This window comes from Thermobia domestica, unplaced genomic scaffold (genome assembly GCF_964235325.1).
Source record: "Thermobia domestica unplaced genomic scaffold, izTheDome1.hap1.1 HAP1_SCAFFOLD_1366, whole genome shotgun sequence".
Lineage (NCBI taxonomy): Eukaryota > Metazoa > Arthropoda > Insecta > Zygentoma > Lepismatidae > Thermobia > Thermobia domestica.
Genome location: NW_027657076.1, coordinates 8898 through 26334, shown reverse-complemented (window position 1 = coordinate 26334; position 17437 = coordinate 8898). Strand labels below are relative to the sequence as shown.

The following is a 17437-nucleotide window of genomic DNA, read 5'->3' as shown; positions in this document are numbered from 1 at the left end:
TCCCGAGGTTTCCTTTTCCAATAGGGATGGAGCTCCACCACACTTGCAGAATGACGAGAAGTTATGTTAATAAATATATCCCAGAGTGTTTCGTAACTCGCCCTTGGTCCTAATGATGAAGCGTTCTTCAGATGGCCCCGATGTCTCCACACATGATACTATGCGACTTCTTTTCACGAGGCTCTCAAAGATCACGTTTGTGTCCTAACATTCTCTGCAGATATGACACAGCTGCGATAGCGGATCACAGAAGCCTTTCCTCTCCTTACAAGAGACGTGTTCATTCGAGCATGGGAGTAATTCGACTATCGATCAAATATCTCCCGTGTCACGATAGTAGTCACTTTCAATTCTTCTAACGAAGGTAAGAAAAAATGCTATACAAACTTCCTTTCGGTATATAAAGGATTAGGGGCCCAGAGAATATTTTCTTTCAAGAGGATACATTCTTTTTCGAACACCCTGTATATAGATCCTCTAATTATAACTGCAAACAAAATGTTGATTTTGCAATTGCTTCCATGAGAGAAAATTCTGTGCACTTTCTTTCTGAAGGGCCGGGCCTAAACGTTTTCCTTAATCATTAAATTTAGTAGTTATCTACAATTACATAGTTTTCCATTGTTCTCAAAATAAAGATTTTTCTCTATGAATTGTTGAATGTTGCTAGGGATATTGAAGTAATTCTTTTTAGTGTTTTTTTCTTTACAATAATGTACTGAACGCCTGCATTAAGGAAGTTCGTGTGTCCATCTTGCAAAATGTTTCGTCTTTTTTCATGCCCACTAAGATAAATATTCATTTTGCTCTTTTCTCCGTATGCAAACCACATTTCTTAAAGGCAACATTTTCATACAAATGTAGTACTAAAAACTTCTAATTGGCAACATCTGGGCTGCGAAGAGGAAAAAGAAAGAAATCTCGTACGTATTCGCGCGCAATTCGGAATTAGCCAATGAAAAGCACAAAAGCGGCCACCATCTCTCTCTCTTTCTTATTAACGGTTTTGTACTTTCTGCAGTTCTATCAGTGCTGCTAACCTCTTACTATATCATTGAATATGTATGTTTATATATATATATATATATATATATATATATATATATATATATATATATATATATATATATATATATATATATATATATATATATTTACAAAAAATCATACTACTACGGAATAATATTAAATGCCTGTAAACCCTCATTTCTGTTTGCACTTTCTGTTACACTACCTTCCCCGAACTTCTTTCAAGTTATTAAGTGCAGAACGGGGAGTTATACATATTTACTTGCGCTTTCACAATATCTGCACATTGTGTAATAATAGGAGACGTATAAAATAAAACTATATACTAATACGTATATATATATATATATATATATATATATATATATATATACAGTACACATTCCACTATCCGAGGCTTTCCTTTTCTTTTCTTGCTGACGATAAATTACGCTCTTAGAAATGTTGTCTGAAAACAATAAGAATATGTGCAAAAAATACAATCAGAGGTAGAGGTCTTTAACAGGAACTAAGCAAGGGAGTTGAAAAATTTTTTATGCATGTAAAAAATATAGACATGAACCAACTTGTGAAATAAAAAGACCAGAAAACTACTCTTTCTAAATTATGTGTAAACTTTTTACCGAAAACGAAAGTTGCACGAAAGACCTTTTTGTCCCTTTTTTGGCCTCCGGTGCTTGGGGTCCCTGGTTCAATCCCAGCTCGTGCCGTGTGAACTTTGTCGTGCATAAAGACCGTGCTCATGGGTTTTCTCGGGTTTCTCCCGTTTCCTCCCACTTTCTTCATTCAGTACTCATCATCACCGTCTCCTTTAGCGTAACCGGTATAAGTATGCGACGTAAATCTAAAGATTTCATTTCATTTCCCTTTTCTGCTCATACTGCTGATTATGCGCGATTATGCCAACATCCAACTCCGCGGATAATCGTGCGATTACTGTATATACAACTAATACAGATACGTAATTACATTATCAGTTACAGTATCGGTTTTTATTTACTAATTTGCCTCACTTTATTTGCATCCCTGCAGTAAATAATTCTTATCGATAATAGTTAAAATGTATATTACATTTTAGTGCTTCACGACTGAATGATCATCTGCCTTACGTTATCTCGCAGCTGAAGAGGATGCTACACTGAAAACTACCTTGCGTTATAAAGGGTAAGTGAAACATATCTTAAAAATATCTTTCATACATTTCATTGTGTACATTAAAGAATGTAAGTTTGCCTTTTTCCTGTAATCAATACTTAATAAAGGATTTATTTTTATTTATTTATATACAATTTCATACGTGGTTCGTGATAGTAAACTCGATAGGACATAGTGGCACTATGAACATCCGAATCACTCATCATTCGAACATTCAAATATTTATTCGAATATTAGTATATTCCAAGTAATGTTAACGACGTTAATATGCTTGCCTTTATAGTTAATAATGTCAATTCTTACTTAAAACATACTTCCTTAACAGGACATTGAAGAAAAGGTAGTTGCCAACGGCCATACCATGCTGAATATACCGGTTCTCGTCCGATCACCGAAGTCAAGCAGCATCGGGCCTGGTCAGTACTTGGATGGGTGACCGCCTGGGAACACCAGGTGCTGTTGGCATCTCTTTTTCAAATTTCATTATCCTTCAAGTACGAAAATACTAGAAACATTAATTTTATAGTACTTTCAAGAGATAATTTATCAACATTATTTCATAGCGATTAATCGATATTCTAAGCGTTATACCCACTATTTCTTACACTAACAGCCTGTTTATTTGCACGGCACATTAAAATAACCTGATTTCCGATCCGTGTGCACCTACTACTATACTTAACACGGAATGTATTACCACTTTTTAAAAGTAAATTATTATGACTAAGTGTAGATCTCCGGCGAGTAAATGCCTTTCGTATACAAGCACGACACATCTCCGCTATGTGCTTTACTTTTTTACTAACAGCATATAGAAATTGGATTTCAAGGTGTTTCTACATAACAGAATGAAGCAAATTTCGTGATTTAACTCTTTCGAATAATGTGTTGGTCCTGACAAGGACCGTTTGAAATGAAAAATCTTGAAGAAGATTTTTACTTAGAGCTTGTGTACTTGGTAACAGCCTTCGTACCCTCACTTACAGCGTGCTTGGCAAGTTCACCAGGCAAAAGAAGGCGCACAGCTGTTTGGATTTCCCGGCTGGTGATAGTTGACCGCTTATTGTAATGGGCCAAACGAGAAGCTTCAGCAGCAATACGCTCGAAGATGTCATTAACAAAGCTGTTCATGATACTCATAGCTTTGCTAGATATGCCAGTGTCAGGATGCACTTGCTTCAAAACTTTGTAGATGTAAATGGCATAGCTCTCCTTCCTCCTCCTCTTCTTCTTCTTATCTCCCTTGGAGATATTCTTTTGGGCTTTACCAGCCTTCTTTGCAGCCTTTCCGCTAGTTTTTGGTGGCATGATGACTCACTCGTTCAGCAAAATTAGATGTGTCCGCCGATTTATCGACTTCATTTAAATTACAGTACGTGTTTCAATTCGCGCCAACTGCCTTGCTTTTCATTTGATGCACTCGGGTGCACGCTTGAAGTAGTAACAAAACTGACTTGATTCATGGGAGGCCGCAATTTTTCCTCTCATCTTATTACGAAAGAATATTGAACAATGTCTGGTCGCGGCAAAGGTGGAAAAGTCAAGGGAAAGAGCAAGTCCCGCTCCAGCAGGGCTGGCCTTCAATTCCCAGTAGGCAGAATCCATCGTCTTTTGCGAAAGGGTAACTATGCCGAACGAGTTGGTGCTGGCGCTCCCGTGTATTTGGCTGCAGTCATGGAATACCTGGCAGCTGAAGTTCTTGAGTTGGCAGGCAACGCTGCTCGTGACAACAAGAAGACTAGGATTATTCCACGTCATCTGCAGTTAGCTATCCGTAACGACGAGGAATTAAACAAGTTGTTGTCTGGAGTTACAATCGCTCAGGGTGGTGTTTTGCCCAACATTCAAGCTGTACTTCTGCCCAAGAAAACTGAGAAGAAGGCATAAATGTAAGACCTATATCTCATACAAATCGGCCCTTATGAGGGCCACAAACCCCTTTATAGAGGAGATTTACGATTGAAATGAATTGTTTTCGATATACAGACTCATCAAAAGTGTCTGAGATAGTTGCTTAGTGTCATTCGAAATTCTCGCTGCTATTCGATTAATTAGTATGTGTAGTCGTCGATCGTAATTGAAGCCCATAGGAAGTCACACTATCTTTAGAATACTCCAAACAGCGATGTGCTTAGTTCCCACTACATTATTAATTATAAGATCATTACCTTTTGTATTGTCGCTAGCTACATTTTTTTGATATTTGCGTACATCGGGCTCATATTACCCAGAGGACAGGACAGTCGAGCCCAGATTCTCAGCAATGGAAGAAAACCTCATACCACATATTCTCATGTACTTCATGCTAGACAAAGGAATTTCCAACATTCTTAAAGCACTCATGTTTCTCTCTTGCGTTGGCTTGGCTGAAATTACTCTGTTCAATATGTTCTCGACATTTATTATTGTTCATTACTATGCCCCAATGACATCATGAACAGAGCGGATCAAAAAACTTTCCTAAATTTCTTTTGCAACATAGTAATGACATTAAATGCACACTTAAGTACGATTTATTCTTTGCAAGGTCGATATTCATATTTGTGTGATATGTGTTATATGTATATGGTTTGTAATACGCAACTACTCTTATTCTCTGATCTCAGAACTCATTTGCTACTGTGCCCAACGAGCGAGCCTAGGTTTCTTGTAACTACTGCCTTTCTTTAGTAAATAATGTGAAGTATACAATGCATTAACCTACATCTCATATTTGTATTACTCTTTATTTTACTAACCCGCTACGAAGTGTCATTAATTTACATGTAAATCACAATAGACACTACCGCAAAAGAAAAAAATCGAACCCAAGACCACGTAAACAAGATAAAGGACAAGATTCAGGTTTCTAACGCATTATTCGCCCCTCACAGCACAGTATAGAAGTTGTATAAGCCTCTATACGTACATCCTACTGTCAGAACAGAAATTCCGACTTGCGTTTCGCATCTCTCATGCTCGCTACTTCCAACAAATCGCCAATTTCCAACCAGAACCCCTTCTCCAGCATTAATACTGCTACATATGAATACGTATACATGAACGTACATAATGTAAAAAAAAACGTATGATTTTCTCAAATTAATCTCTCTACGTCTGTAATTTTGTGTGCATCAAAAGGCTTTAATGTAGTTACACGAATTCTTATAATCTAACAGAAAATCGCACAAAGTAAATCTTTCCCTTTATATAAATTTGTTGGCTCTGAAAAGAGCCGTTTATGCCAATTTTATATCCAAAATAGGAGGAACCCCAACTTAACCTCCGAAACCGTACAGGGTTCTTCCTTGCCTCTTCAAGGCATACACAACATCCATAGCTGTCACTGTCTTCCTCTTGGCGTGTTCTGTGTATGTAACAGCATCTCTGATTACGTTCTCCAGGAATACTTTCAATACTCCTCGGGTCTCTTCATAAATGAGACCAGAGATACGCTTCACACCACCACGGCGAGCAAGACGCCTAATAGCGGGTTTGGTGATACCCTGGATGTTGTCACGAAGAACTTTACGGTGGCGCTTGGCACCTCCTTTGCCAAGACCCTTGCCTCCTTTTCCACGTCCTGTCATTTCGATATGTTACTGCTTCGCTCACCACACACGAGAAATACAAGCCCAAGCAGCCCAAGACTCGTGGTTTTGTTCCTTCGATCATGCAGGGAAAGCACGGAGGAAAAACACAAAACGTGTCTAAGCCAATGAGAACTGTCCTTTTCGACTGACTTTATCCAATGAGAAATAGCTTGATTTAACGGTTTTGCTCTTTATATAACTTGACTTCATTCAGCGCGCAATTATTTGAAACAAGTCGTGACAGTTGCAATGGCACGTACCAAGCAGACAGCTAGGAAATCTACTGGAGGCAAAGCTCCTCGAAAGCAGCTTGCCACCAAAGCTGCAAGAAAGAGTGCTCCAGCTACCGGTGGAGTGAAAAAGCCCCATCGTTACAGGCCTGGTACTGTGGCTCTCCGAGAAATTCGTCGTTACCAGAAGAGCACTGAATTGCTCATCCGCAAGCTGCCCTTCCAACGACTCGTCCGAGAAATTGCACAAGATTTCAAGACAGATCTTCGCTTCCAAAGCTCAGCTGTCATGGCTTTACAGGAGGCAAGTGAAGCTTACCTTGTAGGGCTTTTCGAAGACACCAACTTGTGTGCTATTCACGCAAAGAGAGTCACAATCATGCCTAAGGACATTCAGCTTGCTCGCCGCATCCGTGGGGAACGTGCTTAAGTTTGAAGTTCTGGCACTGAGTTCAAAAACGGTCCTTTTTAGGACCAATACACTACTTAGAGATGCTGTTATCCTAACAAGGATCTTGTCCATACTTGTTATCTTTTTTTTTTAAATTCTCACGCCGTATGTTGCATAGTTAATACATCTACCTTCGTTTTCCTCTCGTTTCGTATATCATCCTATCTTTCAAGTATATTCTTTAGTTTTCCCCTATGTTTACCGATTGATTATCTTCGTTTTATGTGGTCAAGGATTCGATTTTGCCATATGTTGCATAAGTTAACTTCGATTCAACCACTGTTTGCCCTTCTCAACGTTATTAATCTCATAGAACTCGCAGGCGAAATATGTACTTCTTCCAAGGTAGCAAAAGTAATATTTTCTCAGAGGTCGCTGCTGTTGAATGCAAACGTTAAACTAAACTTTCTTTAAGTGTCTGTTTGTACTTAACATCAGTTCAATTGTACACCTACATTTCTGCTGGTGTTACTATTTTTCTTTATAGCAATATTACGAATTATAAGACGGTATCCGTGGTTATTAGCGTGTTCCCTTTTCCTAACACTTTCTCATTACACCAGTATTTCCATCATTCATTAGGCGTAATCACCCGTCTCCTTTATCATAAAAATCATAATAGTACGACGTTAAATTGAAACAGTCTACTTCACTTTCACGAGTTGTAATAAGTTCGAACATTTCTTTCACCCCAGCCTTGAAAAGAGTTGATTTTAGTTTAGTGTCCCTTTCAGCAGCAAGGCTGTTTCAAACGTGGACCTACTTATTAACGTGCAATGCGAAACATTTGAGCTCCCACCGAGAATCGAACCCAGTCAGCCTGCAAAAGTTTTTCTAACAAATGCATTAAGTGCGTTTTCTGTACTGTTTCGCTACTTGAAGATAGGAACAAGGAAAAAGTAAGTGATCACAAATTGACATTACGTAATGTGTTCCCCATTTTTTTTCGAGTACACCATTCTTGACACCCGTGAAAGCTTTCTTTCCCCACCCTCAATTCCCCTCTGTTATAAAGCACTTACATCAAGAAGTGCTTCGGTTAAAAAGAAAACTCAAAGTCCCTTGCGTGTATACTATACATTGCTATGAATGAACATGTGATAATGATAGGAAAAGCACAATTTTACTCTTCTCAAAGTATTTGATGGCTCTAAAAAGAGCCGTTTTAAAATGTCAGATGATTTACTGACACATTTACTTCTTCTTTGGTGCAGCCTTCTTAGCACTTTTCGGTTTTGCTGTAGCCTTCTTTGGCTTCGGGGCCTTTGGCTTCTTGGGAGTTTTTGCCTTCTTCACTTTAGATGGTGATTTCTTAGGTTTGGGAGCAGCAGCCTTTTTCTTTTCACCAGTCTTCTTGGGACGTTTAGCTGCTGGCTTTTTCGCAGGCTTCTTCTCCTTTGATGCTGATCGTTTCGCCTTGGTTGAAGATCCACCTTCAGGCTTCTCCTTCAGCGATGAAGCACTAAGCTTAAACGATCCAGATGCACCTTTTCCCTTGGTCTGAACCAAAGACCCAGAAGCAACTGCACTTCTCAAGTATTTCTTGATAAATGGAGCAAGCTTCTCGGCATCCACTTTGTAGTTCTGAGAGATGTATTTCTTAATAGCTTGCAGTGAACTTCCTCCCCTTTCCTTCAAATTCTTGATGGCGTTGTTCACCATTTCTGATGTTCTTGGATGAGAAGGTGTTGTTTTTGGTTTCTTAGGCTTTGCAGACTTCTTAGGAGAAGCCTGTGCCGGGGCTGCAGGTGCTGATGCCGTATCTGCCATTGCTTTCTGCAATAAACTCAACGATACTGAAGAATGAAATTTTCGCTGGCAGGCAGCGTTGAGTTTGGTTACGGAGCGCGGACCGGATAGAAAGCACTTGCTGAGGCGGGCTGAGGTAAACAGAAGTTCGTAGTTGCCACAACGATAAGTGTGTTTCCTTCTATTTTGATAAACGATTTTTTTCAGGTATTCAATGAATGCACCAGATCCTATTCTTCCTTACTGGCTAGAAGAAACTTTATTCCACATAACTCAAAAGGCATTTGTTTTTATTCGCTTTTCTATTTTATGTTTCAGTCATTGCTAAGTCGGTCACACTACTTTTTCACCCTCCTTGTGCTTATAATTTTCATAATTTAACATGGAAATACTTATCAATAAATAATTATATTACCATGGTAATTAACTTCAATCTTCCTGTGATTATACGCAAAGTACCATCTTCGTACTGCTTACTATAGTTCAATGAAGGGAATCTATAAAGTAACGCGTGTCGCACACATCTGCCTTGCAAACTCCCTGGCCTACTTCCAATGTATAGACTTTTATTTCAAATCCTGATTTAATTTCATAATTTTCTGTAGATTTTAACATTTTATTACCCAGCTTCTTAATACGAATGACAATCAAGCCTAAATATTTATTCCCTTTAACTTTATTTTTCTTTTTTATTTTGTGCCTTGTTTCATATTTGTTCTTACGTTAGCAATTAACGCACTTACCGTAGTTATGTATGAACAGGTTGTTTCTATATTTATTTTATTCCAAATAAATTAAATATATATACGGATTATTTTATGGTAGTTGATATTTTCTGTTGTTTCCTACGTGAATTGAGGAAACGCACGGACTTTCGCCTAATTCTTGTGCTACTTTCATATGTCTGTATCTGTCGAATGCTGTCGATCTGTCGAAATGTGTATTACTATCTGTCGATTCATCGAGTGAACTGAATTCGTTAACCATTTCACCAGGCGCGCATGCATTTTTTTTTTTCTTCTAAGGGATCCAAGCTTCGGGGGGCAAGGTTCCAATACTACAAGCCACTATGTCTATATACTATTATTCTGCATTCGAAAACACGATAAATATTCCACTTACTTTTTCACAAAAACATGATACAGACAGAGTACAGATGAAGTGTAAGATCAGATTTATATTGATGATACATCAATATTTTCCCTGTTAATAACTACATTTAATGAGAAAGTCTGCAAATGTATGTTCACTTAGGAACTTTTGCGAGGAGTCCGCACCCGGTGGACACCCCGTGAGTACGCCTCTGCACTTGACTATACTTCGAATTATACTGCAAACAGTTGTATTTTAGTTTCCCCGTTTAGTTCATCGATATCATTAACACAAAGAAAATAGATGTTATAGATGCGTATTCTCAGTTCTCGCTTTATATCCGGACGTCTGCAAAAATCTACTCCTTTTCTTTCTTTCACGCATCCACCAAACTAACAATGATTTGTATTATAATATTTGCGCATAAAATGTATATCTCATACCTTCCATGTTCTCAAGTATTCATAGACAAAAACGGTTACTTTCTGCGAACAAATTGTCCAAACACAGTGCAAATGTCATCTATAGATTGTCCTGGTTCCGTCTGCGTGTACATAACAATGCGTCATAATCATACATTGCACATTAAGGATATCAATTAATCTTCCCAAATTCCTAGATATGCCTGGCAAAAGTTCCGCGTGTTGTAAGGATATTACATTTGTACTACCGACAAGGTGGTATCTTCCAACATTGAAGTTCAATAAACCCCAAATGTGTCGGATATAGTATTTGATTTCTTGTCTCATTGTTTGCGTCAGAGATGTCTTCTCAAGTTAGGATTTACGATACATACAGGATGAGTTGTATATATTGTTGCTGCCAGCTCTATATTAATCCCATATTTGTAAACGAATAAAAACAGTATTCTAATTATAACAATGTGCTCACAATTAATTTTATTCTTAATTGTTATACGTATTGTTGATTAAAAATGAAAATGTTGCTAAGTGAATTTTATTAATATTTTCTGTTGCGTGATATAGGAAGTGAGTGAAATATTGGAGGAATATAGTGTGCGTAGCAGATGATGTGCAGTGGCTTTGGATCGCCTGTGATAAGGTAAGGCATTTGCTATTTTAATTAACACATTTTATATACTGTAATCCTAATTATTTTTATGTGAATGTGCTTACTACTTGTGTATTCAGTGGGACCGATGTTTTAATATGTATGGTCAAGCAGTGTCGAGCCTGGTCAGTGTGTGGATAGGTGACCATTTTTTGTAAATCGATAACATTTAACTTTGTAAACACGGATGAAGTAGAAGTATATTTATTTTATTTTTTACCTCAAATATGTAGGACACTTCTCCTTTGTACATCAATTATTATTATTAGTTCAACTTGTTTACAAGTTAAATGAAAAGAATAGTCGTTATCGTGTGATGATTGTGCTCATTAGGCTAAAGAAGACTCGTGATAAGAAAGAAAAGAAGAACGGTGCTCAAGTTTCGTCACAGCATATTCTCAAAAATTTACAGGCAAAATTCAGTGTTCTGCATGAAAAGGCATATTTGTACGAAAAAAAAAAAAAATTCTGCAGACGACAGAATTAAATAAAGTAATACACATGTATTTTAGAGTTACTGGTGTAAAATCATTACAAGTGCTTTGCCAGGTGGCCAATAAAAAGCACGAATACTATTTAAGGGAGCCAAAACAGGAGAAAGCTGGGGGCCTGAGCGATAGCAAGAATGTGCGTCCAAAGTGAACAGGAGCGAAGGCGACGCGGGTATACGTATAAGCAAGGGTAGTGGAAACCAGTTAGTTTTCGAGTTTCAATAGCACTTGTCATGCATCCATACTAGTAGCGCCCCGCTTGTAAACATTAAGTACACTATGCAAGAATACACCGCCGGTGGAAAATAGTACCTAATACAGTTATCTTTCATATATACTGACTTATTTTACAGTAGTAACCCAACACTAGTAAACGTAAAATAAAAGTGTATAACTTTATATTTAATTCTATCGCCTGGCTTAGTTTTTCACCTGTAAGATGTACTTATTTAGAGCAAGTTTCTTAACTAGCAAATTAAACCGAGAACCACAGCAACCATATATATATTCTTATGATGTACTTTTCTTTGAGTGGTGTTCTCTGTCTATTCAATAACATTTTCTCAGTTTAATGCTAGCAAAAAACAAAACAAAATCAAAGTGTTTCTATATAAATTTAGTTCACCGTGTTGTAATATCACATGGAATTGAAAAACGAATAGTCGAACCTCTGCTATCTCGATCAAACTTCTCAGGATGATATACTGACTTACCGCAGAAGTTCGACTGAATACGTTTCTCAGTTCCATGGGAGAACCTGGAGAAGCAAAAGCCTGCGCAACGGAAAATACTAAATAAACTTGTAGAGCAGGTCAAGATGTATCATCATGCCAAGTTTCATTCAGATCAGAGAAGTTTGGCTGCAGCCATTTTCATTACAAAGCACAAAATGGATGGTCCCTAACCTCGAGAATCTTCACAATTGTCGACGAGTTGAACTGCACTCATCTGATCAAAATCAAACTTAAAATGGCAGTTCACTTTCAACTGTTAAATAATATGATATGCAGGCTTCTGCTTTCCTAGTTACAGTCTATCCACTGTGGTATGCATATTAGTAGAAATGTGAGAGTGCATATTTATTAAAGATTTGCTTCAAAAAGCGATGAAAGACATAGGCATTCCCGCGGGCGGTGATAACAAGATGCCGGAAAACGAACAAGCAGAAAGAATATGGGCTGAAGAAGTGTAAACGACGACGCGGCGGCCCGTAAAGGTGTTGCCGTCCTATTAAATGAATAATATCAAAAGAAAGAAAAAAAAAGTAAAAAATTTCGCGCTCGTAATCAAGACAGAAAGCAACTAAAGGAAATCTTTGTTTTACGTCCCACGTTATGCCGCTTAGGCTAAAAGAGGCGCTGATTATGAGAAATGATTGAAATGGTGGTGGAATGAAGAAAGTGGGAGGAAACGGGAGAACCCCGCGGTAACCCACCGCACATAGTTTTTGTCCACCATAAAGTTAACTTGGCGGGGGCTCAAGACAGAAAGACGGTTGGAAAAACAAATAAACGATGTTCCATCCCGTAAAAATGTTGGCGACCTATGAAATCAATATTTTTTCTTAAAGAAAAAAAAAAGAATTAAAAAGAGAAAAAAAGGTCAAAATTTCGCGCTCGCTTCGCTCGCGATCAGCAGAGAAAAGAGGACGTGACGCACCCCTAAAAGTGTTGGCGACCGATTGAATAAATATTGTGGGTAAAAAAAAAAAAAAAAAAGTCAAAAATTTCGCGCTCGCTTCGCTCGCGATCAGCACAGAAAGAAGGACGTGACGCGCCCCTAAAGGTGTTGGCAACCGATTCAATACATATTGTCGGTAAAAAAAAAAAAAAAAAAAAACGCTCGCTTCGCTCGCGATCGACATGAAAAAGGCAACGACGTGACGCCCCGTAAAATTGTCGGCGACCTATTCAATCAATATATTCGGTTGAAAAACAAAGTCAAAAGTTTCCCAATCGCTTCCCTGCCGATCGACATAAAAAAAAAGGCAACCCCTTCACCTCTCCTTATGCATTCATCAGTAAACATACAACCATAGATCACAATACCACTCACATCACCTATCAGTTCTCCACGTCCATCAAGATCCAATCATCGCCCTGGCCCTTTATGATGATACACAACATTACATGTTATTGTGTGCATTGCCCCGCGTTACAATACATGACCAAAAAAAAAAGAGAAAAAGAGCTGCACTGCCTTCAGTGTAGACATGTTCGTATTCGTAGAAAATGATTTTAGGTACACGATAGTACAGTAATCTATCTTCACATGCTTCAGATGTGAACGATACCTACACATGAAGAGGGCTCCCGAGGTTTCCTTTTCCAATAGGATGGAGCTCCACCACACTTGCAGAATGACGAGAAGTTATGTTAATAAATATATCCCAGAGTGTTTCGTAACTCGCCCTTGGTCCTAATGATGAAGCGTTCTTCAGATGGCCCCGATGTCTCCACACATGATACTATGCGACTTCTTTTCACGAGGCTCTCAAAGATCACGTTTGTGTCCTAACATTCTCTGCAGATATGACACAGCTGCGATAGCGGATCACAGAAGCCTTTCCTCTCCTTACAAGAGACGTGTTCATTCGAGCATGGGAGTAATTCGACTATCGATCAAATATCTCCCGTGTCACGATAGTAGTCACTTTCAATTCTTCTAACGAAGGTAAGAAAAAATGCTATACAAACTTCCTTTCGGTATATAAAGGATTAGGGGCCCAGAGAATATTTTCTTTCAAGAGGATACATTCTTTTTCGAACACCCTGTATATAGATCCTCTAATTATAACTGCAAACAAAATGTTGATTTTGCAATTGCTTCCATGAGAGAAAATTCTGTGCACTTTCTTTCTGAAGGGCCGGGCCTAAACGTTTTCCTTAATCATTAAATTTAGTAGTTATCTACAATTACATAGTTTTCCATTGTTCTCAAAATAAAGATTTTTCTCTATGAATTGTTGAATGTTGCTAGGGATATTGAAGTAATTCTTTTTAGTGTTTTTTTCTTTACAATAATGTACTGAACGCCTGCATTAAGGAAGTTCGTGTGTCCATCTTGCAAAATGTTTCGTCTTTTTTCATGCCCACTAAGATAAATATTCATTTTGCTCTTTTCTCCGTATGCAAACCACATTTCTTAAAGGCAACATTTTCATACAAATGTAGTACTAAAAACTTCTAATTGGCAACATCTGGGCTGCGAAGAGGAAAAAGAAAGAAATCTCGTACGTATTCGCGCGCAATTCGGAATTAGCCAATGAAAAGCACAAAAGCGGCCACCATCTCTCTCTCTTTCTTATTAACGGTTTTGTACTTTCTGCAGTTCTATCAGTGCTGCTAACCTCTTACTATATCATTGAATATGTATGTTTATATATATATATATATATATATATATATATATATATATATATATATATATATATATATATATATATATATATATATATATATATTTACAAAAAATCATACTACTACGGAATAATATTAAATGCCTGTAAACCCTCATTTCTGTTTGCACTTTCTGTTACACTACCTTCCCCGAACTTCTTTCAAGTTATTAAGTGCAGAACGGGGAGTTATACATATTTACTTGCGCTTTCACAATATCTGCACATTGTGTAATAATAGGAGACGTATAAAATAAAACTATATACTAATACGTATATATATATATATATATATATATATATATATATATACAGTACACATTCCACTATCCGAGGCTTTCCTTTTCTTTTCTTGCTGACGATAAATTACGCTCTTAGAAATGTTGTCTGAAAACAATAAGAATATGTGCAAAAAATACAATCAGAGGTAGAGGTCTTTAACAGGAACTAAGCAAGGGAGTTGAAAAATTTTTTATGCATGTAAAAAATATAGACATGAACCAACTTGTGAAATAAAAAGACCAGAAAACTACTCTTTCTAAATTATGTGTAAACTTTTTACCGAAAACGAAAGTTGCACGAAAGACTTTTTGTCCCTTTTTTGGCCTCCGGTGCTTGGGGTCCCTGGTTCAATCCCAGCTCGTGCCGTGTGAACTTTGTCGTGCATAAAGACCGTGCTCATGGGTTTTCTCGGGTTTCTCCCGTTTCCTCCCACTTTCTTCATTCAGTACTCATCATCACCGTCTCCTTTAGCGTAACCGGTATAAGTATGCGACGTAAATCTAAAGATTTCATTTCATTTCCCTTTTCTGCTCATACTGCTGATTATGCGCGATTATGCCAACATCCAACTCCGCGGATAATCGTGCGATTACTGTATATACAACTAATACAGATACGTAATTACATTATCAGTTACAGTATCGGTTTTTATTTACTAATTTGCCTCACTTTATTTGCATCCCTGCAGTAAATAATTCTTATCGATAATAGTTAAAATGTATATTACATTTTAGTGCTTCACGACTGAATGATCATCTGCCTTACGTTATCTCGCAGCTGAAGAGGATGCTACACTGAAAACTACCTTGCGTTATAAAGGGTAAGTGAAACATATCTTAAAAATATCTTTCATACATTTCATTGTGTACATTAAAGAATGTAAGTTTGCCTTTTTCCTGTAATCAATACTTAATAAAGGATTTATTTTTATTTATTTATATACAATTTCATACGTGGTTCGTGATAGTAAACTCGATAGGACATAGTGGCACTATGAACATCCGAATCACTCATCATTCGAACATTCAAATATTTATTCGAATATTAGTATATTCCAAGTAATGTTAACGACGTTAATATGCTTGCCTTTATAGTTAATAATGTCAATTCTTACTTAAAACATACTTCCTTAACAGGACATTGAAGAAAAGGTAGTTGCCAACGGCCATACCATGCTGAATATACCGGTTCTCGTCCGATCACCGAAGTCAAGCAGCATCGGGCCTGGTCAGTACTTGGATGGGTGACCGCCTGGGAACACCAGGTGCTGTTGGCATCTCTTTTTCAAATTTCATTATCCTTCAAGTACGAAAATACTAGAAACATTAATTTTATAGTACTTTCAAGAGATAATTTATCAACATTATTTCATAGCGATTAATCGATATTCTAAGCGTTATACCCACTATTTCTTACACTAACAGCCTGTTTATTTGCACGGCACATTAAAATAACCTGATTTCCGATCCGTGTGCACCTACTACTATACTTAACACGGAATGTATTACCACTTTTTAAAAGTAAATTATTATGACTAAGTGTAGATCTCCGGCGAGTAAATGCCTTTCGTATACAAGCACGACACATCTCCGCTATGTGCTTTACTTTTTTACTAACAGCATATAGAAATTGGATTTCAAGGTGTTTCTACATAACAGAATGAAGCAAATTTCGTGATTTAACTCTTTCGAATAATGTGTTGGTCCTGACAAGGACCGTTTGAAATGAAAAATCTTGAAGAAGATTTTTACTTAGAGCTTGTGTACTTGGTAACAGCCTTCGTACCCTCACTTACAGCGTGCTTGGCAAGTTCACCAGGCAAAAGAAGGCGCACAGCTGTTTGGATTTCCCGGCTGGTGATAGTTGACCGCTTATTGTAATGGGCCAAACGAGAAGCTTCAGCAGCAATACGCTCGAAGATGTCATTAACAAAGCTGTTCATGATACTCATAGCTTTGCTAGATATGCCAGTGTCAGGATGCACTTGCTTCAAAACTTTGTAGATGTAAATGGCATAGCTCTCCTTCCTCCTCCTCTTCTTCTTCTTATCTCCCTTGGAGATATTCTTTTGGGCTTTACCAGCCTTCTTTGCAGCCTTTCCGCTAGTTTTTGGTGGCATGATGACTCACTCGTTCAGCAAAATTAGATGTGTCCGCCGATTTATCGACTTCATTTAAATTACAGTACGTGTTTCAATTCGCGCCAACTGCCTTGCTTTTCATTTGATGCACTCGGGTGCACGCTTGAAGTAGTAACAAAACTGACTTGATTCATGGGAGGCCGCAATTTTTCCTCTCATCTTATTACGAAAGAATATTGAACAATGTCTGGTCGCGGCAAAGGTGGAAAAGTCAAGGGAAAGAGCAAGTCCCGCTCCAGCAGGGCTGGCCTTCAATTCCCAGTAGGCAGAATCCATCGTCTTTTGCGAAAGGGTAACTATGCCGAACGAGTTGGTGCTGGCGCTCCCGTGTATTTGGCTGCAGTCATGGAATACCTGGCAGCTGAAGTTCTTGAGTTGGCAGGCAACGCTGCTCGTGACAACAAGAAGACTAGGATTATTCCACGTCATCTGCAGTTAGCTATCCGTAACGACGAGGAATTAAACAAGTTGTTGTCTGGAGTTACAATCGCTCAGGGTGGTGTTTTGCCCAACATTCAAGCTGTACTTCTGCCCAAGAAAACTGAGAAGAAGGCATAAATGTAAGACCTATATCTCATACAAATCGGCCCTTATGAGGGCCACAAACCCCTTTATAGAGGAGATTTACGATTGAAATGAATTGTTTTCGATATACAGACTCATCAAAAGTGTCTGAGATAGTTGCTTAGTGTCATTCGAAATTCTCGCTGCTATTCGATTAATTAGTATGTGTAGTCGTCGATCGTAATTGAAGCCCATAGGAAGTCACACTATCTTT

The 17437-nt window shown here is 38.0% G+C and overlaps 2 non-coding genes across 2 annotated transcripts; both read left to right on the top strand.

The window, feature by feature from the left end:
• Positions 1–2530: 2530 nt before the first annotated feature.
• On the top strand, positions 2531–2649 carry LOC145677766 (5S ribosomal RNA). Its single transcript, XR_014129989.1, has one exon. It is a non-coding gene; the product is annotated as a 5S ribosomal RNA (ribosomal RNA).
• Positions 2650–15676: 13027 nt separating this feature from the next.
• On the top strand, positions 15677–15795 carry LOC145677765 (5S ribosomal RNA). The gene has a single exon (XR_014129988.1). It is a non-coding gene; the product is annotated as a 5S ribosomal RNA (ribosomal RNA).
• Positions 15796–17437: the final 1642 nt, after the last annotated feature.